Genomic DNA, 26,064 nt, shown 5'->3' with positions numbered 1-26,064 from the left:
AAGTACTCAGACCTATTTTGAAGAGATGCGCTTGTCATTCAAAGTCTGCTGTGGCAATAAAGCTTAGCTTGGTGAGTTTGTAGATGCAGAAAGAAAGAGAAGTCCAATTTGAAGAAAATGGTTCAATATCCTGAAAGGCTGTGATGGCTTAAGATGTCTGTTGCTAGGTGCGTTGAGTACCTACTCCCTTCCTTTCTTTCTAAAGATTTCTAACCCCAGCCTTAATGAGTGCATCTCCAAGGCTTCGCCTAGCTGTTGCTGGTGTTGTATCTCTATTTTTCCTGTATTTATCAAGGCACTAAGTTTCTCAAAGCTGTTTCAAAGATGGTAGGCCCGGCTCCTAGCCTCTATCATTTCTGTGTCTTTGTAGTTTATATAATACTTAGAAATGTCCACATTGACTAGGGGATGTAGGGAATCAAACACATTTCAGGGCAATGTAGAGTACTGCTACCTGCATTTCATCTCCACAGACCTGGGTTAAATCCCAGATTTGTCATTTATTAACTGTGTGACTTTAAGGGAGGTCTGGGCTTCATATTCCTTACCCATTAAATAGGGATTGTGGTAATTGCTTATGTGCAAAGCTAAGGTGGAGATAAAGCGAAGCCGTGTATGCGAATGAATTGGCAAGCTGTGTACTGGGCAGCAGACAGCAACAGGGCGTGCTCTGAGGTGTGTGGTGTCTTAGATTGTCTTATCAACCACCTGGTACTTATGCAGAAGCTGCCACAGTACATGGTATAAACATCCCAGCACTTGGGAGGCAGAGGCAGGTGGATCTCTGTGAGTTTGAGGCTAGTCTGGTCTACAGAGTGAGTCCAGGACAGCCAAGGCTGCACAGAGAAACCCTGTCTCAAAAACAAAAACAAAAACAAAACAAAAACAAAAACAAAAAAGACTCAAACAAAGAGACAAACTTCAGACCCCCTGTTCCCTTGAAAATGTTATAACACCACTGGTAATTGAGAAGACCTCAGAGAAATGTACAGAGAAGGGAAAGCAGCTGAACGCAGCCTGTTCAGGAACACCGCCTGTGATGGCTGTCGGCCTGACAGGCCATGGTTGTCTACCTGACTACATCTGCAATTACCTAAGGCCAAAGAGGCTGGGGACACCTGTGACTGACTTTATTATTATTACTATCACCATCACCATCACCACCACCACCATCATCATCACCACCACCACCACCATTATTAACTGAATCATTTGGAGTGGGAAGACCCACTTTTAATCTGGCTCTTTTGAGCTGGGAAGGTCCACCTTTAACCCACATTCTGCTGGCAGCCTGTATAAAGGCCATGGAAGAAGCAGTCTTGTTCTCTTTACCTGCTTGCCCTTGCTCTTGCCGGCAAGTCCATTTCTTTGCTGCCATTAAGAGCCTACTTCTTTGAGATTCTGGTATATGCTAAAGACCAGCTGAAACATCCAGCTTTGTGGACTGAACAGCTACTATATTCTTGGCCCTTCCATTGTCAGACAGCCATTGGACTAGCTGTACCATAGCCTGTAAGCCATTCTAATTCTAATAACTCCCTCCCTCCCTCCCTCTCTCTCTCTCTCTCTCTCTCTCTCTCTCTCTCTCTCTCTCTCATGCATGCATGCATGCACGCACGCATGCACACACACACACACAAAGGATTTGGCAAGTTGTGTACTGAGCAGCAGATTATTAATCTGGCAGGCTCTGTGGCGTGTGCTGTATCTTTTGCCCATTGGAGTTTTTGTAACTTGTTTAAAAGGGATGGGGAGAGATTGGCTGAAATATCATAGTGCATGACTCAGCATGGTCATCAGGGGTTTTGCTAGTGTTCGCAGGGATGTTCCAGCCTCTTCCATAAGTTCTGTTCCCCTAGAGAACCTTGGCTAATACGCTACCCATTCTTAGGAGAATCAGGTCCACCATAAGGCCCATGCAGCCTGTGTTACTGCTTGGTGACCACACCTGCCTCCACCTGGACAGTCTAGGAAGGAGCCCTTGACAGACAAGCATCCAACAGCCATCTACTAGCTTGCTCTGTGCCAGGTGCTGTGAAGCTAGCTTTCTGGTAGGAGTCTGTGGGAGACCAGTCTTCCTGGGGCTTGCTTCCAGGTGCCTTTTGGGTCAGTTCTAATTACTCTCTAGGAATGGGCTCTTCACCTTCCATCAAAATGAAGTGAGAGCGACTCAAATTGGCCCCGTTTTACAGATCAAAGAAGCAAAGCACAGAGAGCCTGGCATGCCCAACACCACACAAGAAAGGCACACCAGAGTGGGAGTGGAACCAATTGAGGATTTTCTGGAGCTGAACCAGGAGACCATGCCACTTTGAAAGCACCTGGCCAGATGAGGGGACCCTTTTGTGTTTCTGGCTTGATTCCTAACTCGTCTTTCTGAAGATGGGTTTTCTGGATGAGACAATTGAGGGTCCCTCTTTCTTCTCAAGGCTGAAAGCTCCATAAGGGGCTGCAAAGTCCCTGTGGATGTAAGGCCCCTCCTGACTATACTGAGTCATCCATTATTAAACTTTAACCAGCCATTTCCCCCTTTGTAATAGGAGTTACAAACCTCCAATGCACAAAGTGTATCTTCTACAAAAGAGATTTACTTCATAATCTAATAAAACTAACTTTTAATTCCAAAGCTTATAGCTTTCGAAGTACTATCTGAATTGCACTGGATGCAAGCTCCCTGAAACACTGAACTTCTGTGCAGAATGAAAACAGTTTCTTCTTGATCCCCACACATGGGTGTCAATTCCTGATTCCCCTTCTTAAAGCCCCATGAGGTTTGGAGGGACACAGCCCGAGCCCCTTTCTCTGTCTCTGAGAGCAAGAGTTGAAGAACAAAACTCACCATTTATAACCAGAACAGAGAAGGTGTTTCCTCAGAACCAATATCACTTCCTTTCTGGGCCCTTCCACTACTAGGGAAATCATGAGTAGAAGAAGAAGAAGAAGAAGAAGAAGAAGAAGAAGAAGAAGAAGAAGAAGAGGAGGAGGAGGAGGAGGAGGAGGAGGAGGAGGAGGGGGAGGAGGAGGAGGAGGAAGAGGAGGAGGAGGAAGAGGAGGAGGAAGAGAAGGAGGAGGAGGAGGACTGGACTCACATTTGCAAATTGAAAACATCTATAAAAAGAGTGAGCTAGGTGCTGAAATGGTTTGAGCACATCATTGTTTCAAAGGATAAGCACTGTGCTCTTTCCGGAGCCCAGACCGTCAAAAGCACACAGTAGGCTACTAGACCAAGTACTAAGTTTTGTTCATGATTAACAAATAACACACAAAACCTAGATTGCTCCCTTGAAGCTTAAATCAAAAAGCCCTCATGAGCAGACACATGGCACTCAGAGGGGGAGTTATATACCCAGCGTGTGATGGAGGGGATCCAGGGAGAAGCGCACATTTCCTAGGGGGTTGGATTAAATAATGCCAGAATGCTGGACATGTTGGAAACACACACACACACACACACACACACACACACACACACACACACATACACACACACACTTTTGAAAACCGTTGCCAAAGTCTTTCAAAGCCAAAGTCTGGAAGAACACATGTTATGAACAGCAAGAGCCATTTCAAAATCACTCCGTTTATGAGTCCAGTCTTCATCCCTCTTAACACTTTGGCACACTATTTAGGAAGTAACAGAGAAAGAGAAATGTGAAGCTAGAGATAGAACATTTAATTAGAAAACAAAGCCACCCACCTTGCTTTCAGGGTCAGGACGTACAAGGGCCTTCTTTTGTAGGGAGACTGAACTTAGCACTGGTATGTCAAATGCCCGTGCATCTATTAAAAAAAGAAAGAAAGAAAGAAGTTGGCTTTTAAGAGGAAATAAAAGCGGCAGTACCCCAGTCCTGCTCATTGCAAGTCTTAACCCCTTAAAGATTAAAAGATAAAGACTAAATAAAGACAACACTGTGGCTCTCTGGTCAGGCAGAAGGCAGGGTCCCTCACCATTCCTCTGGTTTGCAAAACAAAGTAAAAACCAAACAGCAACAGCAAGCAGTGTGGTTTTGCAGGAGGGTACAGACCTTAAAACAACAGCTCGTGCCCTCCTGGGTCCCTCTCAAAGCCTTCAGCGTGAGCTGTAGAAGCTGCACTCTCAACACCAATGTCACCATCGGCTGATTAAATGGCACGAAAGTACACTTAGTACGGAGTGGAAAGTGACTGACAGGGATCCGCTGAGCCAGCCCCACTGCCACTAGGACGGCCTTAAAAGCCCACACAAGGAGAATAAAAAGAAAAGCACATTTTGCAATAGAATAAATTCTTTTTTTTTTTTTTATTGAGACCGCGGAAAGTCACATGACCCTGAATGTAGCCTTTTAGGAAAGCAACAGAAATGGCAAAGAAAGGAATGGGGGGACTGCCTCCTTCCTCGGGCCGCCTCCCAGCTCGTCCCGCCGCGGTCCGCATTCTTCTGGGCGCATCTGTGGAGCTATTAAGTGGGATAATCCCTCTGGCCTTTGATACATTTCTGGACATGATTATTTCATTACTCGCAGTATATCAGTAGGATCATAATAAAAAGGACTTCTGACAACCTGCCAAGAGTTTTGTGGCCTTGTAAACACAAAAGTGCTCTAATAAAATTTTATTAAGTGTTAAAAAGTCATAAAAAGTGAAATAACATAAACTACAAAATTTACTGTCCTCAGCAAATGCTGAAAATATCGTCCACAGTAAAATTAAATTAGCATGTAATAGACAGAGAAGCAGTGTGGAGTGGGTTTAAAAGAGGATCCAGGGAAACCTAATAAGGGTCACGGGGATTTAATTCGGATCCCCCCCGCCCCGCCCCAAATGTGAATAAATGTGCTGATTACAGACAAGGGCTCCAGGGTTACCGGAGTCTCGCACATTGTCAATACTTTGCGAGAAATAATATATTGCAGATTGTAAGGCGCAAGGGGAGACCCAGCCAGCGTCGGGGGGCGGCGGCGCTGGCCAAGGTGTCCACTAGGGCGCGCTGCGAGACCGGGAATCTCCAGCAGGGTGCCCACGCCGCCCGGGGCCTCGCGCTCCTCGCCTCGCCCCCTCCAAATCATATTTACAGTGCGAGATTTGCCCCCCACCCCCCAACTCCTGTGACATTTTCTCCAAATCGGAAGAAAATGAAGTGTAGGTCGAGCTTTGCCGCGGGCATTGCTCAGTCCCCTCTTTCAAATCTCGAGTCTGGGAGTGGGATGCGCTGTCCACCGCGATGTTAAGCCTCGGGGGAGCATTGGGGGAGGGGGAAGGCCAGCGCTCCTGGAGTGGCCGTCTTCCTAAGGCAAGGCCGAAGATGCCACGAGGCCAATGTCCAGTTTGTTGCAGGCTTCCCAAGCGCTCCAATGGCTGGCTGGCGGCGGGTCAAGTCCGTTCCCGCTGAGGACAAGTGCATCCGTCAGCTCCAAAGGGACGCCTCCTCTGCCTGGCTCTGTCCCAGGAGCTCAGAGTGACCCACCGCCTTGGGGTCCCCGCACCCCGCCTCCCTGTCTTGTTGGGCCAATCGTCTGGCTTTGGGTCTCTGCCCAGGCGTGGGGGCTCAGGAGGGCAGCTGCATCGGGTTCTCCTTCTACCCAGGACAGGTATGGACCAGCCGGGCCCAAAGAGAAGAGTCTCCTCAGAGCCCAACGTGGAACTCCGCCTGGGAAAGAGTACACCTTCCTCTTCATGCTAACTCCCAGTGGTCCCTGATGGGCAGGAAAAGGCTGGAGCGCAAAGCCTTGACTTTGCTGAAGAGAAGTGGCTTCTACCCTCGTCTCCCCTCCCCCCCAGCGCCACACGCAGGTTTGTAAAGAGAGGGGTGCGAGTTCTGAAAGTTATGTATCATCCAAGGAGAAAGCTGTCATGGTGCCCAGTGAAAGATAAGTGCTTTTTCGCCACAGAGAATCAACATGTCACCTCTCTTTCTGCAGTTCCCAAATGATGGGGGTGCTGCCTGTGAAGAAAGCGTGTGTTAATTGGAAGTTAGTGAAATGGGAAATGAGTGGGCAGTGACATGTTTCGTGGCATTATTTCTCCTTAGGGATGCCCAAGGGCTGAGGCTTTATGTAAGTATTAGCCCTTTTGCCAGAAAGTGTGTGTTTTTACTTAAATCCGATTAAAGCCTGGAAGTGGTGAGTTAAAGCGATCATATGGGGTCCTAGGGGTTCCCTTAGACACTTGCAGGGGTTACTAGAATGGAGACAGCTTGTGGTTGTAATTTTCCAGATGGCAAGGGCGTTTGCTTAGACGGTGGCAAGGTGAGTGTTCAAGGACAAACAGAATGCGTAAGCCTGTCTAGATAGGAGTGTGCTAACTCCTGCTCAGCTCCGTACAGCTTGCAGACGATGCCTCTTGGCTTTACACACTTCTTGCTATACGGGAAAAAAAAAGGCAGTTAACTATTTTCAATTGACAGTGTTTCTTGGCATCTGCGAAATACAGTGCTGAATTTTAAATAGGTCGAAATAGCGGGCTTTAAAAGGCAAACAAGTCCGTTTCATGTGATTTGGCCTTTGCTATCAAAGGCTTTGAGGGCTAATACAAACAGAACTTAAAGAAATGGATATAAACAACGTAGTCGCTCTTTGAAGCAAACGTGTCTGTCTTTGGGGGTGGGGCAGGTGGCACTGAAGACAGCCAGTGTGACTGTGGAGGGTCTTTACTGCCTTTTCAAAAGGAGAGCAATGACACCTATTTGTAGACAAGATTTCTGCTGCCTAGAAGTTTGTTTTCCCTCCAATGGATCAGACTGAGAGTTTTTCATTTAATATTTGTAAACTTATTTTCCTTCATTTATAAAATTCAAAGGGGGAACTTTATACTTGTGTTATTTTGTTTTATGTTCACATTTTGGATTAAAATTAATCTATTCTTCAGTTTTAAAAGCATATTTATAACTGTTGAAACATCACAACTATTTCATCTTTCTCCAGCTAGACATAGAACTGCTGTAGTCAGAACTTTTTTTTTTTTAATTAAAGGAGATTGCTACAGCCCCATTCAAAACATTTTATGCAGAGAAAGCTTCCAAGCATACAATCAATATTACATTTTAAGGGCAAATGTTTTTGTAAGGAAACTTGGTGATACATATATTCTAAGGGAGTGAATAAATATGCTGTAAAAAAAAAAAGGTGTTCTCCACACCATATCACCTCTTCCAAAAAAATAAAAAAATATTTAGGGACAATTTTTCCATTCTCTAAAAATGCAATAATCTGATGTAAAGTTATATAGGTAATTAGATCTGTGCAGGTGGTAGAAACTTTTTAATGCATCATGAGGAAGCAAAAAGAATATTTTAGCCTCTTTTATGTTTGCGGAACTTGAAAAGGTAAAGAGTTTGTAAAAGCATTTTAGTATTAAAGTCAGTGACCAGTAAAATGTGCAAGAAATTACATTTTTCCAGTCAACTTTAAAATTGGTATGAATATTGTAGCTATTTATTTTCTCTTAAGTGCTCCAAATGTTTAGTTATCAGATAAAATGCATAGTATCAGATGAAAAGACTGAGTTTTATTCTATTCTATCTTTCTTTTTTTATTATTCTATTTTTCACACACTAAAAAACCTGGGAAATGCTTTGTGTTACTCTTACTTTGATAGTCATGAACTGGATTTGAACATGTGCCTTAGAGTTTAAAAAAGAAAGAAAGAAAGAAAACAAAAACAACCCAAGTTCATTTTTTTTTCTAGAACTTGGCATTGATCCTTGTCTCACTTTTTATACACACATGCTGCTATTGAAATCAATTTGGGCATGACAAGTTGAAGGAAAATGTTAAGACCGTACAAGTTTTACATTGAAGAACATCTATTAAGGCATATATAACGTGGCTAATAGCTGACGTTGAGTCATGAGGTCTTTGCATGATGGTTTTAAGGTTGCTTTGCACAGAGGGATTTTCATGTGCTCTGTAGTTATGAGCCTCTAAATCACTTTACCCTGCAACTTCAAAATTCAATAACCAAATACTGAATTTATGTATTTTTAAGGCTAAGAATAAGAGAAGCGGATTGGTTTATGAAAGGCAAGCAAACACTGTAAAATTGTATTTCAAAATACAAACTCAGCTTCAGTTTCTGACAGGAATCTCGTGGCCAGCTCATCACTTTTCCAGATCAGCTTTAAACCCACAAGGGAAAAACTACATTTTCCGCATTAGAAGTTCGTATTTAAGTTTCTGTAACTGCAAAATCACTCTGAAGCCGAGTGTTTTATGGAAAGGGCCATTCTGTGTGTTGGCTCCATCGATTACATATGAATGTATAAAAGTCTACTTTAAAGACCAGTAAAAGTGAGGCAATTCCAGATCAAGAGAGCTGATTCCATTCATAATTCATCCCTGGTACCGGCCTTAGGAAACGTGAGGTTCGAAGAGAATTGCCTTGCTTTGTAAGCGGGATACAGCTTCCTCTGAGTCTGCTGGAAGAGGCTTGACGTGATAAAGGGAAGGAATGTTGGGGTAAGACTTTTGGTTGCCCAGGAATTTTCCCATCTTATCCCCTTTTGAGAGTTTTCATTTTTGAAAGTGTAAGCACTGAAGGACTTCCCCCCCCCTCGTGTGTGTGTGTGTGTGTGTGTGTGTGTGTGTGTGTGTGTGTGTGTGTTCTGAGGTCAGATTGGTTTTCACTCATCTATTCCCTTCCTGCTTATACATGTCCAATAATTTTTCCAAATACTGCGGACGCAGAGGCCCTGCTGTAAGCAAACAGTGTAAGCAAACTGTTTGCTTGTGTGCCCTCCACCACCTCCACCCCTAGCCTTCCCTCCATTCTCAGTGGACTAACTTAAGCTCTCGGGAGGTTAATAGTGATTGATACAAGGTTCAAACGCCGCATCCTCAGGCCTAGGGTTTTTAGGGGATTGACAAGAAATCCACCTACACTTTGCATTCTGAATTGGGAAAAATGATTCGGGAATCCCATGCATTTAAGCCGAGTATTGGGCCTTCCACAGAGTATTTTTAAATTTTATATAACCCATCCACTCATTTCCCAAGGCTGCCCCTTGCAAGTTTCTACTTCTCAGAGTTTTGGTGTTCCCAGACTTTTAAGCAGTTTCGTTGAGTTTCTTATACATTCTGAGGAACTGTAATTTTAGACCAGACTGGTGCGAAGGGTAAAAACTTCCCAGAGATCTTTATATGGTAACTTCAATCTGATATAAACTCAATTGACCTTTTTAAAAAAAATCTTGAAAATGTGTAAAGGCTTCCATCTACTTGGAGCGGGGTTGGTCAGGACCAGTTAATTCCTACCCAGCATGCTCCACTAAACTGGAACAAACATGATGCTGGATTACTGGTTCCCTGTTTTCTTGAATGTAGGTCATTTTGTGTTCTCACAATTGAACTTTGGAGGGATTTCCTGTCTTTGAAGTAGAGCAGTTTGTCACCTGTTTGGCTGAAGCTCGGCTCCTCCTGTGAAACACTCAGCAACTCCATCTCCGGACTCCCAGAGCTCGGTGGTCCCCGAGGCTGTGGGACTCTCTTCAGCAAGTCAGCACCTGAGGATTCCTGGTTCAAGCTTCATGCCTCTAAATCTGAGAGCCCAGAAGAAAAGCCCGGAGCCATGCACTCACCTGGGTGAAGCCATAAAGAGGTAAGCTTTCATAGCGAGGGACCATATATCAAAACTCAGCGCTTCTGAGAACCGGAGTAACGGGTGTTCAGACATTACTGTCTCCTGCCAAAGCGTAAAACAGTACCTGGTGCCAAACATGTCAAGGTGGGTGAAACCCCTTAGGTCATCAACCCATCTACCAATGTCCTTTTAAAAAAGGTATGATTTTTTTTTAATTGATGAGGGCCCATTACCTTATCATCTTTAATGATATGGAACCCACCATTAAATAGCTTTAGTAAAAAAAAAATGGCCATTTTTAAAAGGAAATGCCATATATGTCACACACACACACACACACACACACACACACACACACACACCAGTATACAAATGTGACCCGTTTCTAACAATGATAGATGTACTTATTTTTATGACCTGGCACAGGGGCACACAAAGCTCATTACAAATGAGCATTATTTCTTTTCTTTTTTTTCTCCTTTATTAATTTATTCTTGTTACATCTCAATGGTTATCCCATTCCTTGTATCCTCCCATTCTTCCCTCCCTCCCATTTTCCCCTTATTCCCCTCCCCTATGACTGTTCCTGAGGGGGATTACCTCCCCCTGTATATGTTAATAGGGTATCAAGTCTCTTCTTGGTAACCTGCTGTCCTTCCTCTGAGTGCCACCAGGTCTCCCCCTCCAGGGGACATGGTCAAAGGTGAGGCACCAGAGTATGTGAGAAAGTCATATCCCACTCTCCACTCTACTGTGGAGAGTGTTCTGTCCATTGGCTAGATCTGGGTAGAGGTTTAAAGTTTACCGCCTGTATTGTCCTTGGCTGGTGCCTTAGTTTGAGCGGGACCCCTGGGCCCAAATCTGCCTATCATAATGTTCTACTTGTAGGCTTCTAGGACCCTCTGGATCCTTCTACTTTGCCATTCTCCCATGATTCTCTCATCTAGAGTCCCACTAGAATGTCCTCCCCAAATGAGCATTATTTCTAAGTATTCAAGTAGCTGTTTGCCTTCACTCTCTCCACTCACTAATTCTTGAGTTTCCAGTGCAGACTTAGCTTGTGCTCTTTGAAGCAAGCCCAATTCTCTGAAACCTTGAGCCCAAATAAGGGGTCGTCACTGTGAAATCTTCAAGAGAGCTTTCATGAAATTATTAAGTAAACATTTTCAAGGTATTAACTTGAGAGGTTTTCTTTTCAAAGAACTGTATGCATATGTACCAAAAAAATAAAGGCTTTCTGATAAATTGGTGTGAGGATGTAGCTCAGTGATAGAAAGATAGCCTGCCCATGAGTTTGATTAGCAGCACTAGATAGAAGACATCCAGTCTAACATATGACTGGAAAATAATAATAATAGTAATCATCATCATCATCATCATCATCATCATCATTATCATCATCCACTAGATTGTAATCCAGTTCTGGTTTAGGATTATGACCAAGTAAAAAGACTAGACAGAGTTAAGTGTGTCAAAAGGAGTGTCCTCCTAACTTCTGCTCATAATTCTTTCACAGTGAATGGGGGTACAGATTTGACGCCTCTGCACTTTCTTTTTTAAGGATGCAAATCACACTGACTCATTTAATCTCTCTGGAAGGAAACGTAACCTCAGTAATAGAATTGGCTCTTCTAGAGGTGTAGACCCTGGCCAGGTTGCTTTTTAGTCCTACAGCGTGAGTCACCGAAGGAAAACACCTTTATGAACACCTTTTGAAAACATCCATCATGTGGACACACATCTTGTCTCTGAAGGCAAGAGACACTGCATCCAAGCTGGAGGGTGAACTCTAGATTTATGCATTTAATCTCAGATTGATCTTGGCAACTGTGAGCCAAGTGTGATCCTCAGAATGGATTTTATAGTTATCAAATGAAAGCTCACAAACCTTTTATAATATCCTAACTGCCCCTTGATGACATCACAGATTACATGAGAACATGACAGGTGGGAAAGGGGCAGCTGGGGATCCCTTCAGGCTCAGAGCACTTAAAATCACTTTGAAGTTACCCAGCTGACCGCCCCCCCTTTAAAAATTATCCATAGGGAAACTTCAAAACCCACATACCATCTACCTTAAAAGCATCAGGAGTCTTTTAATTGGATAATAACCATCCATATTTTCCTTCTGATAAATTGAAAGGAATTAGGAATGAAATTTTATGATGATTATAAACTATATTGCTGACCCAAGGGACAAAAATAGTTATGAAAAATGTTTGTGTATTTTGTATTACTGTGAATTTAGACCTTTAAAAACTTATCTCAAAATCTCAAGCATCTTATTAAAGCTTAGAAAATAATGTTTATATGATGAAAACAATATAATTTATAGTCATGATTGATATTACAGTGTCATTGCTGCAATATGTTCTATGCCACATTCAGAAACTGGTTTAGTCTTTGTATATTAAGCTTATGACAAAAAATAAACTCAGCTTGTACATTTATAAACTTCTAATAGATCTTATCTACATAGTTATAAATCAATTAATTCATCATATACAAATTTCATCTATAAAGATGAAAGATGGCGAAAGTTGTTCTGTGAGAATGTTTTTCAGTCTCACAATTAAAGTTATTAACTATGACAAGGAAAATTGAGCTTTAAAAAAATTGGAAACCTGCTGGATGCAGTGATGCACACCTGTAATCCCAGCACTTGGGAGGCAGAGGCAGGAGGATTTGAGTTCGAGGCCAGCCTGGTCTACAAATCAAGTCCAGGACAGCCAAGGCTACACAGAGAAACCCTGACACAAAAAACCGGAACAAAACTAAAAGGAAACCTGATAAACTGGGCTTTTACTACTATTTCAGGATGGAGGAGAGTGATCAGAAGCAAACTTTAACAATTAGCAGTTATTTTTAAAAAAAGTATTCAACTTACATTAATACAATAATATAATTATTTGGGTTTGGGGAGATCCACTGGGCCAGGCTGGGGAGACCAGGTCTTGTGTGAGATTCTTCATGGAGAGCAAGGTATTTCTGTCTTAGAATTGAAGCTACCTACTAGCCATCAGGGCCATTCAACGCTATAGTGTAGCACTTCCTGTTGAAAGTGGCCGGACAAATTGACAAGGATCATGGGAATTGTAGATGATGAAATGCACCGAGGATTTATGGAAGCCTAGCTGAATACCGTGACATGGTAATGTTAGCCACCCAAATACTGTGCTGGCAAAGGGAAGCCCTGTGGAGTATATCTTACTGTGCATAGCCTGTCCTATTCTGTGAGGACCAAGTGGATTACACCCAGATCCAACCTCGGCCCCTGAGCCTGGTTTGGGATCCAGCTTCTTTTTCTAATGCCCAACCAGTTGTTTTTACTAGTCTGAGCCTTGGTTTCCTCATTCATAAAATAAAGGTTATAATTAATGCCTCTTTAAAGCGTGAGTGTGGGTATCAATAGCATAATGGCCACAGTTTTCTGCCACACAGTCCGTGGTCAGAAAAAAAAATACCTGAAGCTGGAGATACAGAAGGAAACAGGGCTAGCACTTTGTTCTCGCACTTTCGCATTTTCTAAAATTTTGGAGATTGGTCCAGGAAAAGAAAGCATTTGAATGCAGTGATGGCATGCTGTTTACAATCGGAATCACACGGATGGATGGAAGACTTGATGTCTTGGTGTTAGTCTGTCATTGCTCCTCCCGTCACTACTCAAGGAAAATATTTCCATGTTTCTTGGGGGGCCTTACTTGAGTCAAGTTAGAAACTAACCCAAAGGCCCCGAAACACCCAGTTTCCATGAGATACGGGGAAATCTTTGCTAATCCATTCTGGGACCCGTGGAGAATATACAAATGGCAGCCGACGGTATACAGTTTTGTTTTTTTATTCTTCTGGGAAATGACTTCTAGATGCCAAGATTCATCCTGTGATTAGTCTTTATGGGCAAGTTGCAAACGCTTGCACACAAGGACCTAGAATAGAAGTGCTGACACCCATGTAACCGGAGCCCAGTGACTGGCACCCTCGTCATGCTGTGACTGATGCACACATTAAACTTGGGATAATTGGCACATGGTTGAAGTGGAGGGAACCTGATGTAACTTTTATGTATGAGTACCTGGAACAGTTAGCAAACTGCTTGACCTAGATTGTTTGCTGTTGCTCTCCTGAAGGCCTTAGAGAAACGCCATCCAGTTTTCACTCAAAAGCTAGTTTATTGCAATAAGCTGAGGGTTTGAAACCGGAACTAAAGGGCAGTGCTCTGTTTTACTCATTGGCTGGTTCTGGACAGCCAAATGAAAGGACACTTGGAATAACTCCTGGAGGAGGTGATTGCTAAGGAAACTGCTCATAATATTTTCAATAGGAGAGAGAATGAGATGGAAAGGAAAAAAATGACATCAAGTTCCCCAAACACAGCTGCTGCTACGTATCTCAGTCCATGATTTTGGATGTCGGTGGTAGGGAGGTGTTGGTCACTTGTTCAGGGGTCCAGATTTCACTGACACTTGTTTTACAGCTTACATCAGATGTTTCTGTGGCAACTGCCTGATGTTCTATACAGTTGGCCGTTGTTTGTTTGTTTGTTTGCTTGCTTGCTTGCTTGGTATCTGCTTTACAGATGCCGGGACATCTTAAAGAGCCTCCTGAGTTCCGCCACCCTTGGGACTCACTCAACTAAACTTTATCTAGATAGGAACTCTAAAGTTTAGTTCTTACCCTGGCATTTCCGCCCTTGGCTCCTCCGTCCTCAGACTGTGTGATTTAGAGAGCATGAGTCGCTGAGCACCACCCTAAGGTCGCAGGGCGTCAGAGAATACTCTAATCAAGACCTACATGAATTCGTGTGCTTTTGGAGAATGCTGTAGGTTTCCATCTCTTGTCTCGGTGGGTGAGGAGGAGGTAGGTGGGACACAGAGGCCTGTCAGCAAGGATGGGACATTCTGCTTGGGGGTACAAAGCATCAGATGATTCAAGAGGGTAGACCCATAAAGAGCTGAAGAGTGTGGAGTGTGGAGTGTACCTTAGCCCTCGAGGGCATCAAAGGAAGACATCTCCAACAGCACAGAAAGAACCGCGGAGGCTCTTCAGAAGGGAAGTGTCAGTCTGGCTGGAGGAGAAGAGCACTGCCGATCGATGGGGACCTGGCTGGGGAGAGTGCAGGGCTGGCATGGGTCCCACACCGGCTCTGGCGCGCTGAACTGTTCCAGGAAGAGGGCCTCATCGGAGCCCTCCCTCTGTGCTTCCTAGTTTTGTTTGCCAAGGTTGGCTGGTACTCACTGGGGCAGAGTGGACAGTGTGTGCCCGGTGAGATCTGCTTCATTTTTAACCTTTTGTCTTGCCTTTTCTAGATTAAGTTAGAATGACATTCTGACTGTGCAATCTGCTTTAAAGCGCTCTGTTGGCTCCCTGGGACTCAATCTCCTCCAGATTTCTTGGCAGATCTTGGAGAACCAGTTCCCTCCCTCTGAGGCATGTACAATTCTGGAGAGCCGGCTTCAGCCGCCTGGAACCTGCTGTGATAATCATAGACCTCGCAACCCATCATATTTTCCCTTGCTCTAATCCTTGGTGAAAAGCCCAGGCCTTGGTTTGCCTGTCATTTCTGCAGGGCACACTACAAGTGCAGGGCACACTACAAGTGCAAGGCCACACTACAAGTGCAAGGCCACACTACAAGTGCAAGGCCACACTACAAGTGCAGGGCACACTACAAGTGCAAGGCCCCACAGCTGTTGTTCTCTTTCCTGCTGTTAAGTATTCTTGTTTCCAAAGTATAGCCACTACCCTTTTCACTTCAGCACACTTATCTTGGGGACACTTTGATTTTCTCACATATTTTCTGTGGATTTGTTTGTTTGTTTGTTTGTTTTTAATTTTATTTTGTAGAGCACTAATGAGCAAAAAGTTCAAAGCCCTCCCATACATACACCCTCTTCCCTCACTACACAGACAGCATCCTCCATCATCAATACTAGTCACATAGATGGCACGCCAGTTATAATAGATGGGCCTACATCATCATCTTCATCATCCCCCAGACTTAGTCATTTGTATCCAGGACTTACTCTTGGTGTTGGCATTCTATAAGTGTGTACAAATGTACATGACATGCGTTCACCATTGGCGTGTCATATGGAATAGTTTTACCACCCTTTTAAGGAATTCTCTGTACTGCTGTGGTTTACCCCTCTCTGTGCCCTGACTTCCAACATCTCCTTCTCTCCTCACTGCCTGTCACAATCTTGCCCCGCCCAGAATGTCATCTACTTGGAACCACCTGGAATGCAGCCATTTTAGATGGACAGTGTTCACTAACTTAGTAATGAGCATTTACCGTTTCCTCTAGGTCTTCTCCGGTCTTGACTAAATAGCTGAGAGAAGCAACTTAGGGGAGAGAGGATATATTTTGGCTAAGTGGTTCACAGGCTCATCACAACAGGGAGAACATGGCAGGCGGAGTGGGTCAGCTCACTGAGGCAGAGAGCTTCCCACGTGATGCTGATCAGAAACAAACAACCTCCCCCCCCCCAAAAAAAAAAAACCAGGAACAGAGAAATTTGGGCTGTGACCGTCAAGTGACCATCAGAAGTGACCTTCCCTCTGTCAGCCCATGCTTCCCGCTACAGCGGCTCCACAACCTCCCACCAGGGGACTGAGGGTGCAAATACACGAGCCCGTTGAAGACATTTCTTTTTTGTTGGTTTGTTTGTTTGTTTTTTGAGACAGGGTTTCTCTGTGTAGCCTTGGCTGTCCTGGACTCTCTTTGTAGACCAGGCTGGCCTCGAACTCACAGCGATCCACTTGCCTCTGCCTCCCAAGTGCTGGGATTGAAGGCGTGCGCCACCACACCAAGCTAGTGGATATTTCACCTTCAACATAACAGGGGAGCTAAATCACAGAGCAGAAGCCAGAGGGAAGAACACTGGCCCTACATGGCAATCAATGGCTGGATAAGAGCTGCTACTTGCCACTAAGTAGCATGTAAACCTCAGAGAGATTGTCATTTTATGCTTTAAAGACTATTTTAAATGACAACTTCAATAATGTATTCAGTGATACTAGCCCAACAATAAACAAAGCTCAGCTATCATAAGCTTATTGAATACAAGTATCCAACATGCATGTGCCACTCCATAATCTTATGCAAAATTCAGATGTGCCACCAATGGCGCAGCAGCCCGTGGCCTCACATGATGTCTTTGCCTGACACTCATGTGTGGATGTGACAGAACCTGGAAGTGGGTCATTTAAACTGCCAGAGGGTTTTGCTTTGCTGGGGAGATGGCTCATCCAGTAAAGGGCTGGCAACACAAGCACGGGAACGTGAGTTTGATACCCAGAGCCCGTTTAAAAGGAGTTGGGTGTGATGGTGCACCCTTGCCACCCTAGTTAGCAACAACAGGAACCCTGGGACTCGGGAGCTGGTCGGTTTGATGACCTCGAGCCCAGTGAGAGATGTGGTATTAAAAAAACAAGATGATGGCTCCTAAGAAAGGACATTCAAGTTGACCCCTGTCCTCCGTACACATACGCACGTGCATACAGGTGCACAGAAGACTTTTAGTTTAGAATTCATGTTCATAAAGGAGAGCGGAGGTGGATAATTAAGAGGAAAGCATAGAAAACAGTTGCGTCTTTGATGCAATAATCCAGCAGTTTGTTCTTTGACCTGAACAGGTAGACTTGTGATTTGACTTAAGTGTTTTCCCCCTTTCATGGCGATGGGAAATTTTCACTTTCTACACAGTACTAGGGAAATTATGCCTTAGATAAAACAGGCTTTGTGTATGAGATGGTTGTACCCAACTATAGGTCATTGTAAACTCACCAAGCACACTTGAGGCGGGGGAGGCTAAGCTGTGGAATTTGAATGGGTGGGCAGGTTAAACACACCTGATAGATTGGGCTTGTGGATGGTCTATTGGTGTGGAATCCCATCCTGAGTTAAAGTTTCTTTCCTCGTTCAGTTAGCAACTAAAGTACCTATTCCTTCAGGAGACACATACCACACATTCTACGCACTGAGAAAAAGTTCTGCAAATGACAGACGGGGATCCAAGTACAAGGAAGCCCTTTCTTAAAATACCACCCTATGGCCCACGGACTCCAGGGGTCATAGACATGGCTTTCACAAATTCTTCCCGTGCAGAACAGCTGGCCCAGACTAATAGTACAGAGCATCACTCGGCAGGGCTGATGCCTCCCCCAGGCCACCTGCACCCCACCAGCACACACCTAACTCACAGGCTTCTCTTCTCTAAACACCTGGCACCCAGCCAGTCACAGAGCCCATGAGTGGGGCCTTCTAAGAACACAGTACATAAGAAACAGGGCTGGGCCAATCCACAATTGTCAAGACATCGCGTCAAATGACGGCGAGACCACCTTTCCCTCCTAGAGCTTGGCTTGAACTCTGCGTTACCAGAGAAAAACAAATCCTTATTATGTTTGTCCAGAATCTAGGCCACATCAAAATTGGCATAGCACATGGCGCGACCTAGAAAAATGTAAATACAGTGGAGAAATAAATACACGGTTACTCATGAGCTCAGCAAGGGAGAAATAGAAATTGAAAAATATCTTGAAAGATACCCACTGAGACAGACTTTGGTGCTCCGGTTGTGGCCTGCAGCTTGAAGGGGGTTTGTGTGATACCTACTTGACATGGATTGAAAACTCCGCTTCCTTCTAATCTACCCTTTTGTCAGCATTAAGGGTATGTGAGTCCAAGTTTGGTCTGCAATCCTGTGGCCCTCAGCTCTATGATCAAAGACCACTGGAGGCATTTGAATAGATGCCAGCAAAGTTCAGGCTGCGCTTCAGGCAGGTCCTCCAAGTGCCTCTTAGCCGTATGTAGGGGTTTGCCGAGTTTGATCTTCAACTGTGCACTTTTGGGGAGTCGGCAGTCCCTTTGGGTGATAATCCCGACCTGGCAGAGCTCTGCTTTAATGAACGTGGCCCTCGGGTCTGTTCGAGTTCCCATGTGTCAGCACCTCACTGGGTGTAACCTTATCTTTCCATTTTGCACGCATGATGGATCTAAACCAGGACAGGTGAAGTTTGTCTTTGCCCCGACAGCTGGGTTACGTCCAGGTTTCACAAGCACGGAAGAAAAGTCCCAAAGCCTCAGCTCTTCTTATCATTTGCCATTTTACGGAGCAGCCATGGTGGGCGAGACGCTAGCACAATCACAGTGCCAGCACTGATCATCTTAACTTTATTCCTCCATTAAGTGTACATGCTTAGAGGCAGACGGTGCTTGGGGATAATAGGGAGGTGACTTTCAGAAGGGGATGGGACAAATGGCTGGTCTCTGGACATTCAGTGACGTAAACAAATGTTTAATGTAAGGAGATGTAATATTTGCCTTCCATCTTGGAAAAATCATTTCGGAAAAGGCAGGGGTAGATATAGCATCACACAGAACACAAACCTGCCGAGCCTCGCAAAGCAGTGCGAGGTCCTCCCGACAGTCCCGAACCAAACTCTCTCTCTATTTTCATTTCCCAAACTTTTTTCCCCCCAAATCATAGAGCTCCCTCACCATCTCTACTTTTTTTTCTTTAGAGTCATACTCATCAACATACTAAGGAATTAATTTTCAAAACACATCTATCTTGGGAGTACACTACGACCTGAGCAAAAGGAGGCCAGTATGTGACCTTGGGTGAACTGCACTGGGGCACAAAATAAGAAACCAGACAGGCAGAGACCTGCCATTTGTCCAGAATGCCTTGAGGGCGACTCATGTCACTTGAGGTGACTTTAGTCACCAGGGACTTAGGTGTATGGGTTATTTGGAATGCTATCTGCCCTGAACATGGGCTCCATAGACTGTGCCCCGATACTGTTCACTGTTTGTTGGGAGACTTCTGAATAACAAGCTTCTTGGTTAACGTGGCAGCAAGAAGGTGTTGTCAAATGTTTTGCAAGGCCAGTGACTGCTGAGAGTCTCTCGTGGTGTCTTTCCAGCAGCACATGACAGTGAGGCATATTTTGAATGGCCACACCCTACACATGCACACAAAAACTCTTGTGCTTGGTCCCCAGGGTAGTGTTCAGAAGTAGGACTTTGTGGAAGTGCCTATACCATGATGGGGTCTTGCCTAGTCAATGGGTTGATCTATTAATAGAGACATAATTTGATAGCATTATACGGAGATGGTGGGAAAGAGGCTATGAGCCTGTTTAGAGGAAGCAGGTCCCTGGGGAGGCCTGATCATTATGAGACTACTTTGTGCCCAGGCTCCCCACGCCCACCCCACCCCGCACCTATCTCTCTAATGTGAAGTAGGCTCTTTGCTTCACCCTGCTCACTGATGCTCTGTCTCACTGTGCACACGTGTAAAAAGCAGAAGTATTTGAGCATGGATTGGACTAGTGAAACCATGAGCTAAAGTAACCCCCTTGTCTTTTATGTCGCTTTCTCAAAAGCATTCTGTCACAATCATGAAAAGTGGCAGACACACCATGAGTGAAGGTCCCCTGCATCTTGGAGAGGGAGAGGCTACATTTCTGACTATAAAGAGTCAATGTGTCCCCTTAGTCATCCGTTTCCCGTAAATTAACTGAAGCACGACCATTTTCAATATCTTGAAAAGCACTTGGGTCTGACTTCTTCATTCCTACACTGGATCCTAAGCTACTGTGGGATTACTGCATTAAATAAGATAAGCAGTTAGTACTTGCCATGTCATAAGCATTACACAAATCTATTTAATATTCAATTTTCTATCTGTTGTGATTTCAAAGATCAACAGATCTTTGTGATGTGCTAGAAAATTTTAAGCCCATTCTCCAGCAGGTCATTGTTCACAAAATATGCATGACTTTCTTTTATTTATCATGCAAAAGATTAAAAAAAAAACCATAGTATTTTCTTATATTGTAAAACCAAAGAAAATGTCCATGTGGCCACTCCAAGAATTCTACTCCCTAGAGATGGAGAGGTGGCTTTATTGGCTGAGAGTGTGCGGTGCTCTTGCCGAGGACCCTAGCTGGGTTCTAGCACCTTCATCAGACAGACTGCACCACCTGTAACTCCAGGGGATATGATGCCATCTTCTGGTCTCTTCAGGACCTGCACTTATGTACACACACACACACACACACACACACACACAAACAAACAAATAAAATAATTTTAGAAAGAATTATACTCCCTACTTTGGGGTTTGTGTCATTAATGTAATTACCCAGTCACTAAAAGTCACAATGCATTGGGGATGTGTAAATGATCAGAACACTGGTAAGAATTTGATTGAGTTGTCACACTTGCCTACAACACCACACAGTCAAACAAGATGTGAAGTCGAGAATATTAAAAGTAGCACTCTGGCTTAGGCGCTACTAACTGAAAATATTGCATTTGAACAAGCAAGCAATTTTCAAAGCATTAAGTTAAAATTTTAAAACTGTTACAGTTTTTCTTTATTTTTCCAATAAATACACTAGGAAAGTGAAACGGTCGACATTTAAGATTGGCTTGGTGATACTCAGCGCACAGACATCACAATACAAAATGAACTTTCTGATACAAGTGTAGTGGATGTAAACATGTTTTCCTTTTGATCCAAAGTGTAGGATGTGAAACAGACCTGTGTGAGGGTGTGCGGTTTTTGTGCACTGGAAACAGACTTGTGAGAGAACACTTGATGTTTGTCCACTAGAAGAGGAACTGCCTCTTGCAGGGGCATGATCTTTGCCAACTGATAATCTTCCTAGTACAGACTCTGAGAGCTCCAAGGAACTGAGTCTAAAAAGGTCTACGTGTCCTGTTCGCATCTTTTCTCTCCTATCTAGGGTAGGTGGGTTGGCAGGAAGGTATAAGCATTAAAGAACTCCAAGTAAAGTAAGTTTGTAAAAGTTCAAAACCTACATACAAGTCATAGAAGGAACAAGAACCCACAGGGTGTGGGCAGCCAAAATGGGACAACCCATGGGAGACTCTTCTGAGACCCCCTATAGATGCTTGGCACGAGAATCAGGCTATTTTTCCCATTTGAGCATGCCCACTCTACCTTAACACAGAACTTGCTGTGGCTGTAACATGGTGTTTGAAGGACAGAAATGAAAATTGGCATACATTTCTTATTCTTTCACAATTTCACGGATGGAAGTTCCAATCTTCCCATAGATCTTGGCAACTTTGGCATCTGGTTTCTTTCTTTTCTTTAAGTCAAGAACACTAATGTCTTCACTCAAATGAGGCACCTGTTGGCTTCCCTTGCTATATCAGCTTTGCCACCATGATTACTCTTCTGGTTTGGGGACCATAAGAAGTAAAATAAAGATTGACAACCTACATAATTACCGAATCTAACAAGTAGGGGGCGTCCACAGGCATGAGTCCTGTCCTAGGTAGGCGGGGTGGGGGGGAGGGGCTGACGGCAACATTTCATCTCATTCTTTATGAGGACACACGATTGAAGCCCTGTACATTGCTTATGCCTGTAACTTTCCATTTAGCACTTTGGACTACAGTTAACTACAGGTAACTGAAACAGGAAAGCGAGTCTTGAGTAAGAGAGTGGGCCTTCTACCCCGACTTCACCCATAAAGTAGTTACTGCCCTGAGTGAGGAAGTGATCACGGCTGTTATCATTAAAACCAGGTTCTGTCCCCACTGAATCTTGCTTGATTAGTGGAAAGAATTCCCCACTCCTCCTCCTCCTTGCTTCTTACACTGTCAGCGGCAGAAACGTCACCTTTTCTGCAAGAATCATGCTGTGAAAGGGCCTAGGCTTTCGGGAACAACGAAGGCTTGGAGTTCTGTACACTCAGGGTTTTTAACAAAACAAGCTAGATCTAGTGGTAGGAACCACATCCCAGTATCTGTCTTGGGCTCTGAGGTTGAGAGTAGCTACACCTGGTCCCCAGCTCTAAATTTAAATGCACCTTCTACGAGCTGTCAAGAGTCCATGAGACGGTGAGCCCGACTTCAAGATGAAAAAGAGGGAGGAACCGGCGTTAGGTAGAGGTCTTCCGTGGGAGCCTGGCTGCATAGATGCTATCAGAGATCTGGCTTTTAGGAAAAGGACATCTGGAAACAGGATCGGAGAAGTCTGATACGGGGCAGGAAGCTGAGCTTGGGTTGGTAGCCTGCAGCGTAACGATACATCTGAAAAATAAAAAGAGGGGGCGACGAATGTGCTGATTATGAAATTGGTGATCCTGGGAAAGCCGCCTTGGGAAGTGCTGAGTGGACCATTCCGAAGAAGCAGGCCCTGGATCACCACCACAGTTCAGCAGAGCATACGAGTGAGTGAGAAGCAAAGGCCTGCAAAGCTGCTGTTGTCTGAGAGAAAGGCGAATTCTCACCGAGAAAGGGAATAGCTGAATGATTCCTGTGTGTGTTTTTATTTGGATAAAACTTGCGAGGAAAGGTCCCAGGGCTCTGATGCTGTGAGCATGCCTACGCAGGCGCAGTAGTCAGGTGGCGTTGGTTAGGGCGCTGGGCTCAGAGCGGCTGAGCGTGATGGATGGCTCAGCGTGCTGTTTATCTAGTGCAGGTTGGTATTTCACCTCTGTTTTCATTAGACTGATGGTAAGGTAATAATTCTTTCCTCTAGCCGAGAAATCTGTCTTCAGCCATTTGTTGATCTTCTTGAACGGGCACTGCAGGTGCACAGAAGTCACCCTAAAGGAGGTTTTGAATGAAATCTTAAATAATGCCAGTCGGCATCATGGAGTGAACGCAACACGTAAGTCCCCTAGATTTTCTGTGTTTATTAGCTACGTGGGATCACATTGACCCAAGGAACAAACCAAAGGAACGACACAAGGTAGGAGACCTTGTGTGACAGTCACACACTTATTACTCTGGAATAACTCAAGCTTTTGTCGTAAGAGACACTAAGGCAGTGTACCTTTTTCACCAGGGGTTTCTATGAAGCAGGGTGATACAGTGGGAAATGCCACAGGCTTTCTCGAATAGTTCCACCCAACTCACTCTCTGGATACGTTTCTCCATGGCTTGGAACCACAATTTCTCCCTCTCTCCAGTGAAGATACTAATGCATGCACGCGTCTTAATTGGAAGCACTGACCAAGGGAACACAGCTATTAGTTTTTCTCTAAGGCAAGTAGGAACAACCAAGAACCATGACAGGCACGTGTCTTTAATGAGCTGCCGCTCCTTCGTTGTCTCATTCCAGCTTCTGTGATGGCAAGCTCAGACGAAGGAGCAAGGTGTCGGCTCATTAAACACTGGCCCAGGAAGGAATCGCCCCCAAACAGAGGACGCCAGCCCTCTACAATGATTTCTGGGTGGGAGAGCTGACAGACAGGCTATGAAACTTCACAAACAGAGCTCACGCAATGTGTGATTCACCTGGAGAGAAGTCACTGGGGGGGGGGGGCATTCACTCCCTAGGAGGTGCCTATCGCAGAAGACTCAATCTTAAACTGTTGGTCCTACTTCCTGGGGATTCCATTATGAGTAAAGGTCCTTTTCTTCCCATCAGCCTGTGGGAGCCATCCATCCATCACCCATCCATCCATTTGTCCATCCATTCGTCTGTCTGTCCGTCCACCCATCCATCCGTCCATCCATCCATCCATCCACCTGTCCATTTATCATCCATCCGTCCATCCATCCATCTGTCCATCCATTCGTCCATCCATCCATCCATCCTTTCTGTACTATAGCTCTCTTGCCTGGGAAATGATCCTGATTAAATATACTCGGGGTGACCAGGTGTCCTGGTCACTGGTGTTGTTCACAACAGTCTACCTTACACATTTTGTGTCAGAGTGACTATCTTAGCAATCCTGTAAACTCTCAGCATGTCTGGGTTTAGACACTAAGTTATGTAATGCCTGAGCACAATCTAAGTTTTCTGTAGGAGGCATCTCAACCTGCAGTGCATGCAAATGTACACCCTTTGTTGGATTATGCTATACAAATACAAAGGAGTTACTCATTACTTTATTATTTACACTTTATAATTTTCACATAGCATTCTGTAGTCATCAATACTATTTTCACAGCATCCTGGGTTAATGGAAGTAATTATGAAAAACAGTGGTTAATAAAATGTGGGACTCCAAAAAAATGAAATAAATTGAAAAGTGATTCTTTGAACATTACATACATGTATACAGTGTGTATTGATCATATCCGTGCACATTTGCTCTTTTCAACTCACCTTCACCTCTCCTAACTTTATATCATGGTTTTGTTGTTGTTTGTAACACATTGAGGCCAAATAGTGTTGCCTGTAAGTGGATAGGCGCCATAATCCACCAAGGCATAGGCAACCTAGAATGGGTAGTTTTTAAAACTTTTACCAGTTGTCTTAGAAGATTTGTTTTTAATTATGTGTTTGTCTGTGCATGTGCACATGAGTGTGGGTGCCCAAAAAGGGCAGAGGAAAACACCCCTTCCCCCAGAGCTGGGATCCCAGGCTGTTGTGAGTCACCCAGTGTGGGTGCCGGGAACTGAACTCTGGTCCTCGGCAAGAGCAGTAAGAGCAGTTAGCCACTGCACCATCTCCCCAATCCATACTCTTATTAAAAGAACCAAAGTAACAGTATCAACTAAGGAATCATTCCCACGGATTCTGTTTTCCATTAGAACATCACTCCGGGCATTGGAATCGATGAGGGAAACAGAACAATGAAGGGCTAAATTTCTGGTTCTAGAAACTTAAGGGGAAATGGGCCAAGAGATGAGTTAGCTGAAGCGTGTAATCCGGCTGTAACAGCACACAGCCAGCAGCACCGGGGCCAGCTCAGGCCCTCGGCAGCGGCGGCGTGGGAAGGGGTGGTGATAAGAGAAGTGTTGGGAGCTGAAGCCATGTGGGAGGAAGTCACTGAGGAAGGTGAGAAAGACGTTTTCCTTCCTGGGGATGTAGTGTGGCAAATGAATGCACAGAGAGCTGTATCCTCAGAACTACGTAAACAGGAGGAGAAGAACAAGAACAAGAAGAAAATATTTCCTTAATACATTTTCTGATGCTAAAGGGAGCTGCCGTGGAGGTTTCTGTGGGTCTGATTGGGTGAATGAATGCATGTTTGTGTTTAGGAAACTTTTTTAAAAAAGATTTTATTTATTTATTATATATCTGTGCATGCCAGAAGAGGGCACCAGATCTCATTATAGATGGTTGTGAGCCACCATGTGGTTGCTGGGAATTGAACTCAGGACATTTGGAAGAACAGTCAGTGCTCTTAACCTCTGAGCCATCTCTCCAGCATATTTAGGAAACTTTTAGCTAAGCATTTCACAGCAATACTGTCCTGTGGGAACATGTCATTCACCTACACAATTCCAAATGTTCAGAAATAGAGAACAAATAATACCAGTTTTAATAAAATATTGTATTTAACCTGATCTTTTGGAAATACCATAGTTCCTTTTTATTAATTTATTTACTTATTCACTTTACATCCTGGTCATAGCCCCCTCCCCCCCCTCCTCCCAGCCCCACCCTCCCCTCCAGTACCCCTCCTTAGAAAAGGGGAGCTCCCCTCCCCACCCATCCCAGCTCACCAAGTCACATCAGGATTGAGTTCATCCTCTTTCCCTGTGGCCTGGCAAGGCAGTCCTAT

At 44.4% G+C, this 26,064-nt stretch overlaps 2 long non-coding RNA genes across 5 annotated transcripts in view; one reads left to right on the top strand and one right to left on the bottom strand.

Annotated features, from left to right (window-relative positions):
* The window catches only part of LOC311606638, a 168,900-nt gene extending 163,965 nt beyond the window's left edge, over window positions 1-4,935 (bottom strand). For all 3 annotated transcript variants that reach the window (XR_014782378.1, XR_014782379.1, XR_014782380.1), the window contains exons 1-2: window positions 4,026-4,935; window positions 3,698-3,780 (exon numbers count right to left, since the gene is read on the bottom strand). This is a non-coding gene — a long non-coding RNA (uncharacterized lncRNA). The remainder of the gene's footprint in view (window positions 1-3,697; window positions 3,781-4,025) is intronic.
* A 188-nt stretch (window positions 4,936-5,123) lies between these two features.
* On the top strand, window positions 5,124-25,807 carry LOC311606637. Of its 2 annotated transcripts, XR_014782376.1 has the most exons (5): window positions 5,124-5,769; window positions 8,329-8,432; window positions 9,297-9,570; window positions 23,082-23,213; window positions 23,667-25,807. It is a non-coding gene; the product is annotated as an uncharacterized lncRNA (long non-coding RNA). The 2 variants fall into 2 exon arrangements; XR_014782377.1 differs by lacking the exon at window positions 8,329-8,432 and having other exon boundaries at window positions 5,136-5,769.
* The last annotated feature ends 257 nt before the right edge of the window (window positions 25,808-26,064 follow it).

This window comes from Acomys minous (assembly GCF_964271855.1).
Source record: "Acomys minous genome assembly, chromosome: 10".
In the NCBI taxonomy this organism is placed as follows: Eukaryota; Metazoa; Chordata; class Mammalia; order Rodentia; family Muridae; genus Acomys; species Acomys minous.
The sequence above is the reverse complement of the archived record's forward strand: the minus strand, read 5'-3'. Positions and strand labels throughout refer to the sequence as shown.